The 11,542-nt window shown below is 36.8% G+C and overlaps 1 protein-coding gene across 1 annotated transcript in view; it reads right to left on the reverse strand.

Moving 5' to 3' along the window:
- Nucleotides 1-6,369, reverse strand: part of LOC100367017 (xaa-Pro aminopeptidase 1-like) — a 32,459-nt gene extending 26,090 nt beyond the window's left edge. The window contains exon 1 of the mRNA XM_085504211.1: nt 6,257-6,369. The gene's annotated coding sequence lies outside the window, so the exon portion shown is untranslated. The remainder of the gene's footprint in view (nt 1-6,256) is intronic.
- Nucleotides 6,370-11,542: the final 5,173 nt, after the last annotated feature.

The raw sequence follows: 11,542 nt of genomic DNA on the forward strand, positions 1-11,542 counted from the left end.
CTTTTGAGAAACATGAGTAATGATCGACTCTGGCCAGGCATAGTCCATTTTGAGTTATGAATTCAACCTCTTGTTTAATATTGTGTAATTACAAATCAATTATAGATAATTATAGACTTTGTTTCATTCTTTCCATTGTAGATTGACAACCGAGTGTAGGGCTGTTGTGGTGCCAGTTGAGTCTGAATATATTCAACAGCTATCTCAGTCTATTTATTTATTATATTGAAGTTCCATGATTAAACTTACTCATATAAGGTTATTATTTTCTTATGAAATGATATATATATATATCTATATATATACATACACACACACAACAAAAATACATGCGCCAGAAACAAATAACATTATGGACGGATATCACACAAGGTTATGTTGTGGGTACTGTAAAAATGAGGACGGCACTTTTGTTTACGAGGCGTCCATTTTGCTATGTCATAGGGGTCAAACTGCGTCAATATATAATTAATTAAACATGGCTGCTTCACGTCCACATTTAGTTTTCATAAGATGGAACTTGTTTCGTTTTGTTAGATTGAACTAGTTTCAGTTCGTACCACTGATATTTTCTGCACCCATAATTGTTGTATAAATCCTGTACACTTTACCCCGCAATACCCCCACCCCATACTCGCTACATTTTATCACCCGTACTGGCTAAATTACCTATATGTACTCGCTACAAATACCACCCGTACTTACTGCAAATACCACCCGTACTTGCTACAAATATTACCTGTACTCGCTATTTTCTGAAAAGTACGGCCCGTACTTTTCACTTTATACTTGGCTCATTTTGGTACATTAATATACCTCTCCTGGTAGGGAGAACTTAGACTGTTGACAGTCCTTGGGCTTAATGGAATTGTGTTTCTTAGTCATTTGAACGCCGAAGGCGTTTGATGGAAAATGTGAACCATTTCACGCGAGGGACTTTAGTCCCGAGAGACTGTCCTCGTCTGCAGGTGTCTAGTTGATATGAATAATTCATAGTTGATGCTGACGTCACTAAATAAATTATATTCACTTAATGTATGCAAATTTTTATTAAATGATCCCTAAATGACCCCCTGAATACAGTTGTTCACGTTATGAACACAATGAATACAGTCACTCCCATCAAAATAGCAAAGAAAACTATTAAATCGTCTAGAACCAAGGAAACAACGATCAATCTACATCTTGCAAGTTCGTATGGGTGCAGAAAATGTGGAATGAGAGCGTCGAGAAAGAGAAAATATGGTTGGCAGGTTAACTTTTTATTTTTCGCGCGTCAACCTTTTCACTTTGGCGCGTAGATGTTTTCACTTGACAAGTTGTTTGACAGCTAGCAAAAAGATTGGGCAGACTACAGAAGACGTACCTACACTTTATGCAAATTTTTTTTAAATTATGCTAATAAGCATTCAAAAACGGTACTAATCGTACTGGATTCGAACCAGCGATCTCTCACATTGCTGACATTGTACATATCCACTGAACCATATGGGTAGTCATGCAAATGAATTTCTTTTCATATTTAGCTTTATTGCAAATTAGTGTTTGCGAGAAAAGAGAATATAACAACTTGTAATTGTGGAAATTAATCAAACATGAGTTGGTTACACCAAAATAAGTATAAATATTTGTTGAGACATTTATTCTCTCAATTTAAAATATTGAGACAAATATTGATACAAATATTTGATACTTATTTAGGTGTAAGAACTTGTGTTTGACCAACTTCCACCATTGCAAGTTGTTAAAATAATGAAATAAATATACTGGTATCATTGGATATTTGATTTAATTGTGAAACTTTCTAACAAAATGTTAACTGCTGACTTGGAACCCTCAATCAACAATTCCGCAGACACAGTATAAATTCCACAACACCACAGAAGATATTCGTCTGTTGCCTGAATTGTTTTTGTAATATAGGGAACGCCATCGACACTTCAACAAAATTTACCTTGACTTGGGTCTTGTTTATCTCTTGTCACAATCTGGAAACTGTTGAACAAATTGCGCGTCGTCCAGTTTAAGACGTAAGTTATTTTATTATTCATTCATTCAGTTTTGCATGGTGGAGTTTTGTGAGGTTTATTATTTTTTCGCAACGTTCTTTGTTTACTTGTTACGGTTTGAGGGATTTTAGTTTACATGTATTTGATTTACGTTTTCATGGTAGCTCTGAGCGAGACTCGAACCCACTGTCTTTTCAAGCTAATTTTGTTTTATTTTGATGGTACGTTTGTGTACCACGCCACGACGTTGGTCGTTGAGTGGTGTTCATTTTTCTATCTACTCCAGTGTTCTGATGAGTTGGTTGAATGGGAAAGCCAAAACGATTGCTGGTTTCTGATTGCTTCGGTTCTGGTGAGTGTGTATCTAGTGTGATTCAAACCCATGTCGTTTGTATTGGGCGTTTTTTTTATTTCCCATGTTGGCTACGCCGTGATATGCAACCACTTCCCCGTTTTATTGTGATTTTGTGAGTGTTTAATGATGTCTTCCTCACCCGTCACGCCATGACCCAGTTTCAACCACACGGCCATTTTGCAACACAGTGCGTGACCCTCGGCGTGACCCGACTGACTATATGATCGTTCTGTTCAACTGTTAAGCTAGGATTTATTACCGTTAATATCATTATATTGTCACGTGATTTGCTTTACCTTATGTGTAATGTCTTAAGTATCTTTATTGTAATTTGTATATACCAATTCGTATATACCGAGGGGCAGAGCTCCAGAAGGAGTACCTACACTTTATGCAAATTTTTTTAAAATTATGCTAATTTATTCATGACGTAGCAGTTTCTGTGCTTCTGTTGTTGCACGTGACCTACAGCTGTCAACTGTGTTCGTTCTTCGACTGTGTTCGTTCTTCGACGACTTCGACTGGCTTCCATGTGGGGTAGTATTCTTGTGTTTTGTTTGACTTGAGTTTTTGAATCGGCTGTTTATGTTTTTAACGTCTTTCATGTCTTTTGTAGGAGTGTTCAATCCGTGATTCGAACTTGCGATCTTTGAGTTCCCAGCGCACTGTCTTGTCCTCTGTACCACGAGTGTCTTCACACAGGAGTTAGGATTTAAGTCCTATTCATAGGAGCACTGTCTTCACTAGCATTCAAAAATCTAACTAAACATACTGGATTCGAACCAGCGATCGCTCACATTGCTGACATAGTACAAATCAACTGAGCTATGTGGGTTGTCATGCAAAATAAATAATTTGTTGTCATATTTAGCTTTATTGCCAAATTGCGTTTGCGAGAAAAAGATGGGCAGGCAAGGGAATTGAACCCAGGTCCTCCTGATCACTATGCAGAGAACTGACCCACAAGACCACATTGGATTGACTGGATGTGTTTGCATTTGATAAGACTATATAGTGTGTATATATATAGAAATACAACATATTTCTATTATTGAGTTACAATTGTCCAAAAAATTGACAATTTTGTGTTTTTACTTGTGTAAACTATATGCATGCCATAACCCGTTAGTGTACATCTTGCCAATTGGGTGTTTGCCATTTGCGTTGCCCATACCTGACCCGACCCTAACCCTAATGTCAAGACACATTCCTGTTAATAATTCCGTTGCCCATACCTGACCCGACCCTAACCCTAATGCCAAGACACGTTCTTGTTTATAATTGCTCAATAATGATGCTCTGTTGTGCACTGTCTGCGGGTAAGTTGCATTGATGTCAACTGATTAAACAAGTCGCATTTAAGTAATTTCCACTATTAACAAGTGGTTAAATTGTGACAATAAATGTGTGGACAAATATTTGAGATTAATTTTGGTGTAGACAACTCTCGTTTAATTATTTTACACCATTACAAGTTGTTAAATTGAGAGAATAAATGTCTCAACAAATATTAAATACTTAGTTTGATGTAAACAACTCACGTTTGATTAATTCCCACAATTACAGGTTGTTAAATTGAAAGAATAAATGTGCGGACAAATATTTTAGACTTATTTTTGTGTAGACATCTCTCGTTTGATTAATTCCCACAATTACATGTTGTTAAATTGAGAAAATAAATGTGCGGACAAATATTTTAGACTTATTTTGGTGTAGACAGCTCTCGTTTAATTATTTTACACCATTCCAAGTTGTTAAATTGAGAGAATAAATGTATGGACAAATATTTTAGACTTATTTTGGTGTAGACAGCTCTCGTTTGATTAATTCCCACAATTACAAGTTGTTAAATTGAGAGAATAAATGTGCGGACAAATATTTTAGACTTATTTTGGTGTAGACAGCTCTCGTTTAATTATTTTACACCATTACAAGTTGTTAAATTGAGAGAATAAATGTGCGGACAAATATTTTAGACTTATTTTGGTGTAGACAACTCTCGTTTAATTATTTTACACCATTACAAGTTGTTAAATTGAGAGAATAAATGTATGGACAAATATTTTAGACTTATTTTGGTGTAGACAGCTCTCGTTTAATTATTTTACACCATTACAAGTTGTTAAATTGAGAGAATAAATATGCGGACAAATATTTTAGACTTATTTTGGTGTAGACAGCTCTCGTTTAATTATTTTACACCATTACAAGTTGTTAAATTGAGAGAATAAATGTGCGGACAAATATTTTAGACTTATTTTGGTGTAGACAACTCTCGTTTAATTATTTTACACCATTACAAGTTGTTAAATTGAGAGAATAAATGTATGGACAAGTATTTGAAACTTATTTTGGTGTAGACAACTCTCATTTGATTAATTCCAACAATTACAAGTTCTTAAATTGACAGAATGAATGTATGGACAAATATTGACCATTATATTTGTGAGTAAATACCTGTTGTTTAATTAATTTCCACCTCTACAAGGTTGAGAGAATAAATGTGTCGACAAATATTTGATACTTATTTAGGTGTAAGAACTCGTGTTTGACCAACTTCCACCATTGCAAGTTGTTAAAATAATGAAATAAATATACTGGTATCATTGGATATTTGATTTAATTGTGAAACTTTCTAACAAAATGTTAACTGCTGGCTTCGAACCCTCAATCAACAATTCCGCAGACACAGTATAAATTCAACAACACCACAGAAGATATTCGTCTGTTGCCTGAATTGTTTTCGTAATATAGGGGACGCCATCGACACTTTAACAAAACTTACCTTGACTTGGGTCTTGTTTATCTCTTGTCACAATCTGGAAACTGTTGAACAAATTGCGCGTCGTCCAGTTTAAGACGTTAGTTATTTTATTATTTATTCATTCAGTTTTGTATGGTGGAGTTTTGTGAGGTTTATTATTTTTTTGCGACGTTCTTTGTTTACGGTTTGAGAGATTTCAGTTTATTTGATTTACGTTTTTACGGTAGCTCTGAGCGGGACTCGAACCCACTGTCTTTTCAAGCTAATTTTGTTTTATTTTGATGGCACGCTTGTGTACCACGCCACGACGTTGGTCGTTAAGTGGTGTTCATTTTTCTAACTACTCCAGTGTTCCGATGAGTTGAACGGAAAAGCCAAAACGATTGCTGGTTTCTGATTGCTTCGGTTCTGGTGAGTGTGTATCTAGTGTGATTCGAACCCATGTCGTTTGTATTGGGCGTTTTTTTATTTCCCATGTTAGCTACGCCGTAATATGCAACCACTTCCCCGTTTTATTGTGATTTTGAGTGTTTAATGATGTCTTCCTCACCCGTCACGCCATGACCCAGTTTCAACCACACGGCCATTTTGCAACACAGTTCGTGACCCTCGGCGTCACCCGACTGACTATATGAGCGTTCTCTTCAACTGTTAAGCTAGTAGGATTTATTACCGTTATTATCATTATATTGTCACGTGATTTGTTTTACCTTATGTGTAATGTCTTAAGTATCTTTATTGTAATTTGTATATACCAATTCGTATATACCGAGGAAACGACCCCGATTGAAGGTCATGTATTTTATGACGTCACCAATTCGTGTGTAGGTACTGCTTCTAGATCTGTGCCTACCGAGGAAACGACCCCGATTGAGGTCATGTATTTTGTGACATCACCAATTTGTGTGCAGGTACGGCTTCTAGAACCGTGCCGAATTTTGAACAATTTGTAATTTGTGATATCCGAAAGGATGATCGGTCTTTGACATTTCATGTTTGTTTACATGTCCATCATGTTCATCACGATTGACTCGCCACAGCACGCTGGTACAATGTCAGTGCACAAGCAATCCTAACATATCGATACAGTTTCCATGGGATATGTACCTTACAATCACACATTCTTACCTCCAAAATTCGGACAAGGTTGTCTGTTAGTGTGGAATTGATCAACGTTAAAAGAAGAAGCACATCACTTTAAGGAGGCAGCCATCTTGAATATTGCCCAGCATGCAACTCGCCCGTGAAGATGGTTTTACAACTGACCTAAAAAAGAAGATTCGATTCTGGTTCAAAGTTGCTTTAAAAAACGATGCGGTGATGTGTTTTTTATTTTCATTTATATTTTTATGAAAGTTTTTACTTCAAGAAAGTCTATCTGCGTAGGCGTGAACAAGATACCCCTTTTTTTTCTTCAGTTTGTTCGCGCAGCCGTTGGAACTGACGCGTGCTCCGACCAAAAACAGTTCTATTTTTTGTCCTGGCTAATAATCTGATGAGAAAATCGTTGTTTACACGATCATATTTAGAGTTGTTGAATTGTGAGTTACCGACATCGAGTTACAAAAATGTTCACGCCAACTTTTGCAAAACAACGCCAAAATTTAATTCGATGTTCAATTAAAGCACGGTGGTCGTCGCGCAGCGCGTGTTCGAATTTTATGTAAATAAACAATGTATTTTACACGCGTTGTATACGTCGTTATGAGTCCCATATCGAATAGCACGCGGCAAGACGACTGCCGCCCTTTAATTTTACCAAATTCTAAATAAAAGAAACACCCAGGTTAACAAACATAGAGACAACTTGAAGAATCTATCTGTAATTATACTTTTTGAGAAGAAATTATTATTTAAGTTAGGGTAGATGCCTACTCGTAATTTCAAAAACCCAGAATTTATTCATTTTTTTTTTAAATATTGTACTTCCAGGCAATATAAGAATATTGACTTAACAAAAATGGGGGTCACCAGGTTGATTTTTGGGAAAATCATGGTTGTATTTTAGTGGATAGCGCTCTGTCAGGGGGAAATTCTCTTCCCTCGGGGTTCTCCACACGCGTCAGGGGGGAATCTCGTCTCGTCTCTATATCTCGTCCCCTTGAGGTACGGGATCGGGAAAGTCAGTTAAGCTTTACAGTCAAATAAGACACACACAATGAAATACGTTTCAGCTCTCGTCTTAGTCGGTCAATCGAGCACTCTATAAGACACAGCGCCCTGGGGAAAAATCCCCAAGACTATCTCAAGGCTGACCCAAGACTCTCTTAGACTGAGTCAAGGCTCGCTCCAAGTCTCTCCAGGACTGCTCTAGACTGCCCAGGACTGCACTCTCTCTACTGCGTCTATCGTGCTGTGCTCCCCAAGACCAACTCAAACTCTCTTTATTCATTTTCAAAACTCTAACCAATTACAAAACAGTAAAAGACTCTAGGGCGTAACCTTCAATCATAAAGCCAATCACACTAAGTACTGAATACGTCATATCTTTTGATTAATCGTTCACTACATTAATAACTATGAATATCAACTGTCAGAATTGCGACGGTTATCTGGTAATTAGTTCCAAATCACTGAGCCAAGTTCCGTCCAAAACTTCAAATAGGCCTAAACGATGACAGACATAACACAGCAATTCGCTAATAGTCAGCTAATTAAGTCGACCAACAGATACGCAAAAACAAATTCATGACAGCTCTATAGAATTGTTCTATAAAATATAAGTTGTTAAAGTTAAAATGAGCAAAAATACATTTTAGTAACCAATAAAAAGGCGCTACCCCAGACCATTCGTCCCGGTGTTATCGCTATCGCCACACGAGACTCCAGCTTGTCTCCTATACAATTTGACTGCGCACATCCAGAAAGTAGATGTAGCTGTGATTGGTGGAATACTAATGAGTTGAGTGTCAATCAAACGCCCACGCTATCTTTAGTAAACAAAGTCACGTGACACGCGCCATTTTAGTTTTGGCAGGCGATTTCAAGGCAGCACGCTTAACCCTTTCGTTCACAGGTTGGGAGATATTAGAATGACTGACAATTTCACGCCACTGTTTTACATTATTGGTGGATTTTTCTGCGCTATCAATCTTTCTCTTACAAACTAGACATAGATGATACGACAGAGTCGCTCCTTTCACAACGTCGCACTGGATCAAATTGGAAAGACGATTTCCATAAGTTATCCCTCCTGCTTTTCCTGGCTTGAATAAATTCACACACGACTTTAACTGTCCACAAACTCGAAGACTACACGAACACAGTCTACAATAGTCGTCCGCAACAATATGTATGTATTTCTTCGGTGTACTGATGCACGAATGCACCGTGACACGGTGTTTCTCGGGTGTCGCCATCGCTGAGAATGCCGCCGGCGCAATTTTTCACCCAACTCGCGATTCTGTTTTGCAACATTTTATCAATATTCCCTTTGACAAAATCGCCGACAAAAGCACCGCTTTGTTGATCTTTTGTTCTATAATTCTTAATGCAAACACCGACCCTAGTAGTAATTAGTAACGTCGCCTAGTACATATGAACGGTCGTCATTGCAAATCGAACATCCTTTTGAAATTTGGACGTCGGGCAGGCGATTTCAAGGCACCGCACTTAAATATTAGCAACATATTTTTCTGAGCGGTTGTTTATTCTCTTTCAAACGAGACATAAATGTGACGACATAGTCGATCCCTTATCCACCGCTAAGAATGCCGCAATGTTTCGTTCGTTTTGCAACATGCCACAAATCGTCGAAAAAAACACCACTTCGACGGAAGCTTGCGTAATAAGGGGGTTAAAACAAGAAAACAAATGCCATGTTTAATACATATCGACCTGTTTTACTTGCGAAAGATAACGGAACATGAACTCGTTCCGTGCGACTTCGGAACCCGAAGGAACACACCAACAACGTTGAATTTACCCGCTATCTTCCAAATATGGTATATTAATTTATTCAGTTGTTTATTTAGAGTGACGTCCGCAGTCGAATGCGATTGGCTATCGATGTCAGTGCAAAGGTCATATGAATATTAAAATTAAGTGGGCGGAAGGAAAATTGTATAGGAGACAAGCTGGAGTCTCGTGTGGCGATAGCGATAACACCGGGACGAATGGTCTGGGGTAAAAAGGCGCATTTTTATCATAAAAGTATATCTACATAAAACGCCAACCGAAAATACTCATTTCATTTCAAAATAACTATTGAATCTAAACAAATTTTTCCAAAAATATTTCATGTAGAGCAGAGCTCGGAGAATTCACATTACTGATATTATTAATATTAAAATAAATCTTATTAATTACCGGTTTAGAATTAAAGATCTTCCAGAAAAAACTAGCATTTCAGAAACAGATGAAGCCAAACTTATTTCAAATTCAGAAATTAAACACACCTGTACTGGGAACAATTTAACACAGGATTCAAAACAAAATACGAATGTGATAAAAGAGATTACATTGAATTCTGGAAAGAGTGATTTAAAGAAACAAACAAAGCTTAGAACATATGTAATGTTTAAATATACTTATACTTATTAACCATATTTATCTGTACTTCCCCTCAAATAAAGAGTCACTTTATGTAAATTTACAACCAGTGCCCAAAAACTGGTAAACACATTACCCAAACCTCCAATTGAAAATAGAACTTGCACAAACTGTCGTCATAATTATACTAAAGATACTACATTTCTTTTCATGAACAAAATATTGCTATTTAATTTGTCGTGAAAAAATACTGGGAATCTGGTGGCCGAACCGGATTAGTAACCAAAAGCTCTGGGAGCAAACAAACAAACCAGATATACCTACCACAAATTTGGATTGGTCATACACTAAGGAAAGAGCCAGGAACCATCACTAGAAAGGCATTGCAATGGAATCCGCAGGGGAAGAGAAATAGAGGAAGGCCAAGAAACACCTGGCGTAGAACCTGGGAACAGAAAATGAAGAAGATGGGACACAATTGACACACCATCACCAGACTAGCCCAGAGCAGAAGAGAGTGGAAGGAGACTGACGGTGGCCATGCTCTACAGGGAGTTGAAAGGCTAATTTAAAAGAAGAATTTGTCGTGATCATAGTTTGTCCCGGGGGTCTGACGTCATTAATGAAATCGTGGCTCTAAATAACAACAACTCTAAATTGTCCTTTCTTGTTAACTTTACAAACAATTGCCGAAACGACATGAAGGAAAATATTGAATTCCCTAAAGAAATAGATAATATACAAAAAAACGTTTATATTTCTGATGATAACCAAATATAAGTAAGCAACGACCAATCAAATCATTCGTTTTCTTCTTCTGCTATTTTTCAATTCTATTTCCCCCATCAATGTCATGCTTTCTATAAAATTCTTTTTTTATAACATACCCCCCCCAAATCGTCTGTTTAATTCTTTATATATATATATAGATATCAGGTTCCCAGTTACTTTTTCAGTGGTTCATGTTTTGTCTGTCCAAGGAATCCTCACCATTTTTCTTAAAAACCAAATTTTACAACTCCCCAATTTTTTTTAATGTATGATGTTACTGACCAAACTTCATTCCATACATCAAAACAGGGTAAATGTAACAATTCAGTACATGCATCCTGGTCACCATGCTTATTGATCCACTTTAAGTTGTAGCCCAAGTTTGAATAACTTGATTTGGCCAGTGTGATCCTTCTTTCTCACATTTAGCATCTTAAGTAATGGTACTGCCGATGTAAATATATGAAGAGACTTTTTTGATTACTAGTATCTGGTTTTTCATTGTTACGTTACACCTGGGACATTCTTTCTTGTTTGAAACAACCATGCATTCAGTTTTCCTGTGATTTATGGAAACATTCTAGAAGTGCTCTATAAACATTACACTTCTCTGTGTATGTCCTCTGTTGATTCTGTTATTTATACTGTATTGTCTCCGTATCCTATATGTCTAATGCCGTGTCCACCGACATCCGTATTATCCAATTTCCCTCTTCCAGTTTTCTTAGAATCAGTTTACTATACTAGTTGAAGGGATCCGCTAAGATGACGTATCTCTGCCTTACTCGTTTTTTTTTTTATATTCGCTGCATGTTGGTGAAGTTACATGGCGAGTCTGTGGGAAGTTATCCCACACGCGCATGCGCACATTAAAAACAACCATAATAAACTATATAGGAATTTTCATCCCAAATAAATAGTCAAACTCGTTCCAAATAATTGTATTTATTAAAGTTAATATATTTACATCATTTTTGTTTCATAATAACATTATTTTCAAATAAAAATTGTCCAATATTCAGTGTGCAAATGTCGTGAGTGTGGAATGTGTGTTGGTTGACTGGCAATACATGATTGCGAAATACCTCAAGAAAATCAGAAATCCCTCAAAAAAATCAGAATACACTTGTGAAAATTGACTTCAGAAGTTGT

The sequence above is a fragment of the Saccoglossus kowalevskii genome, chromosome 10 (genome assembly GCF_978046115.1).
Source record: "Saccoglossus kowalevskii chromosome 10, keSacKowa6.1, whole genome shotgun sequence".
NCBI classification, from domain to species: Eukaryota; Metazoa; Hemichordata; class Enteropneusta; family Harrimaniidae; genus Saccoglossus; species Saccoglossus kowalevskii.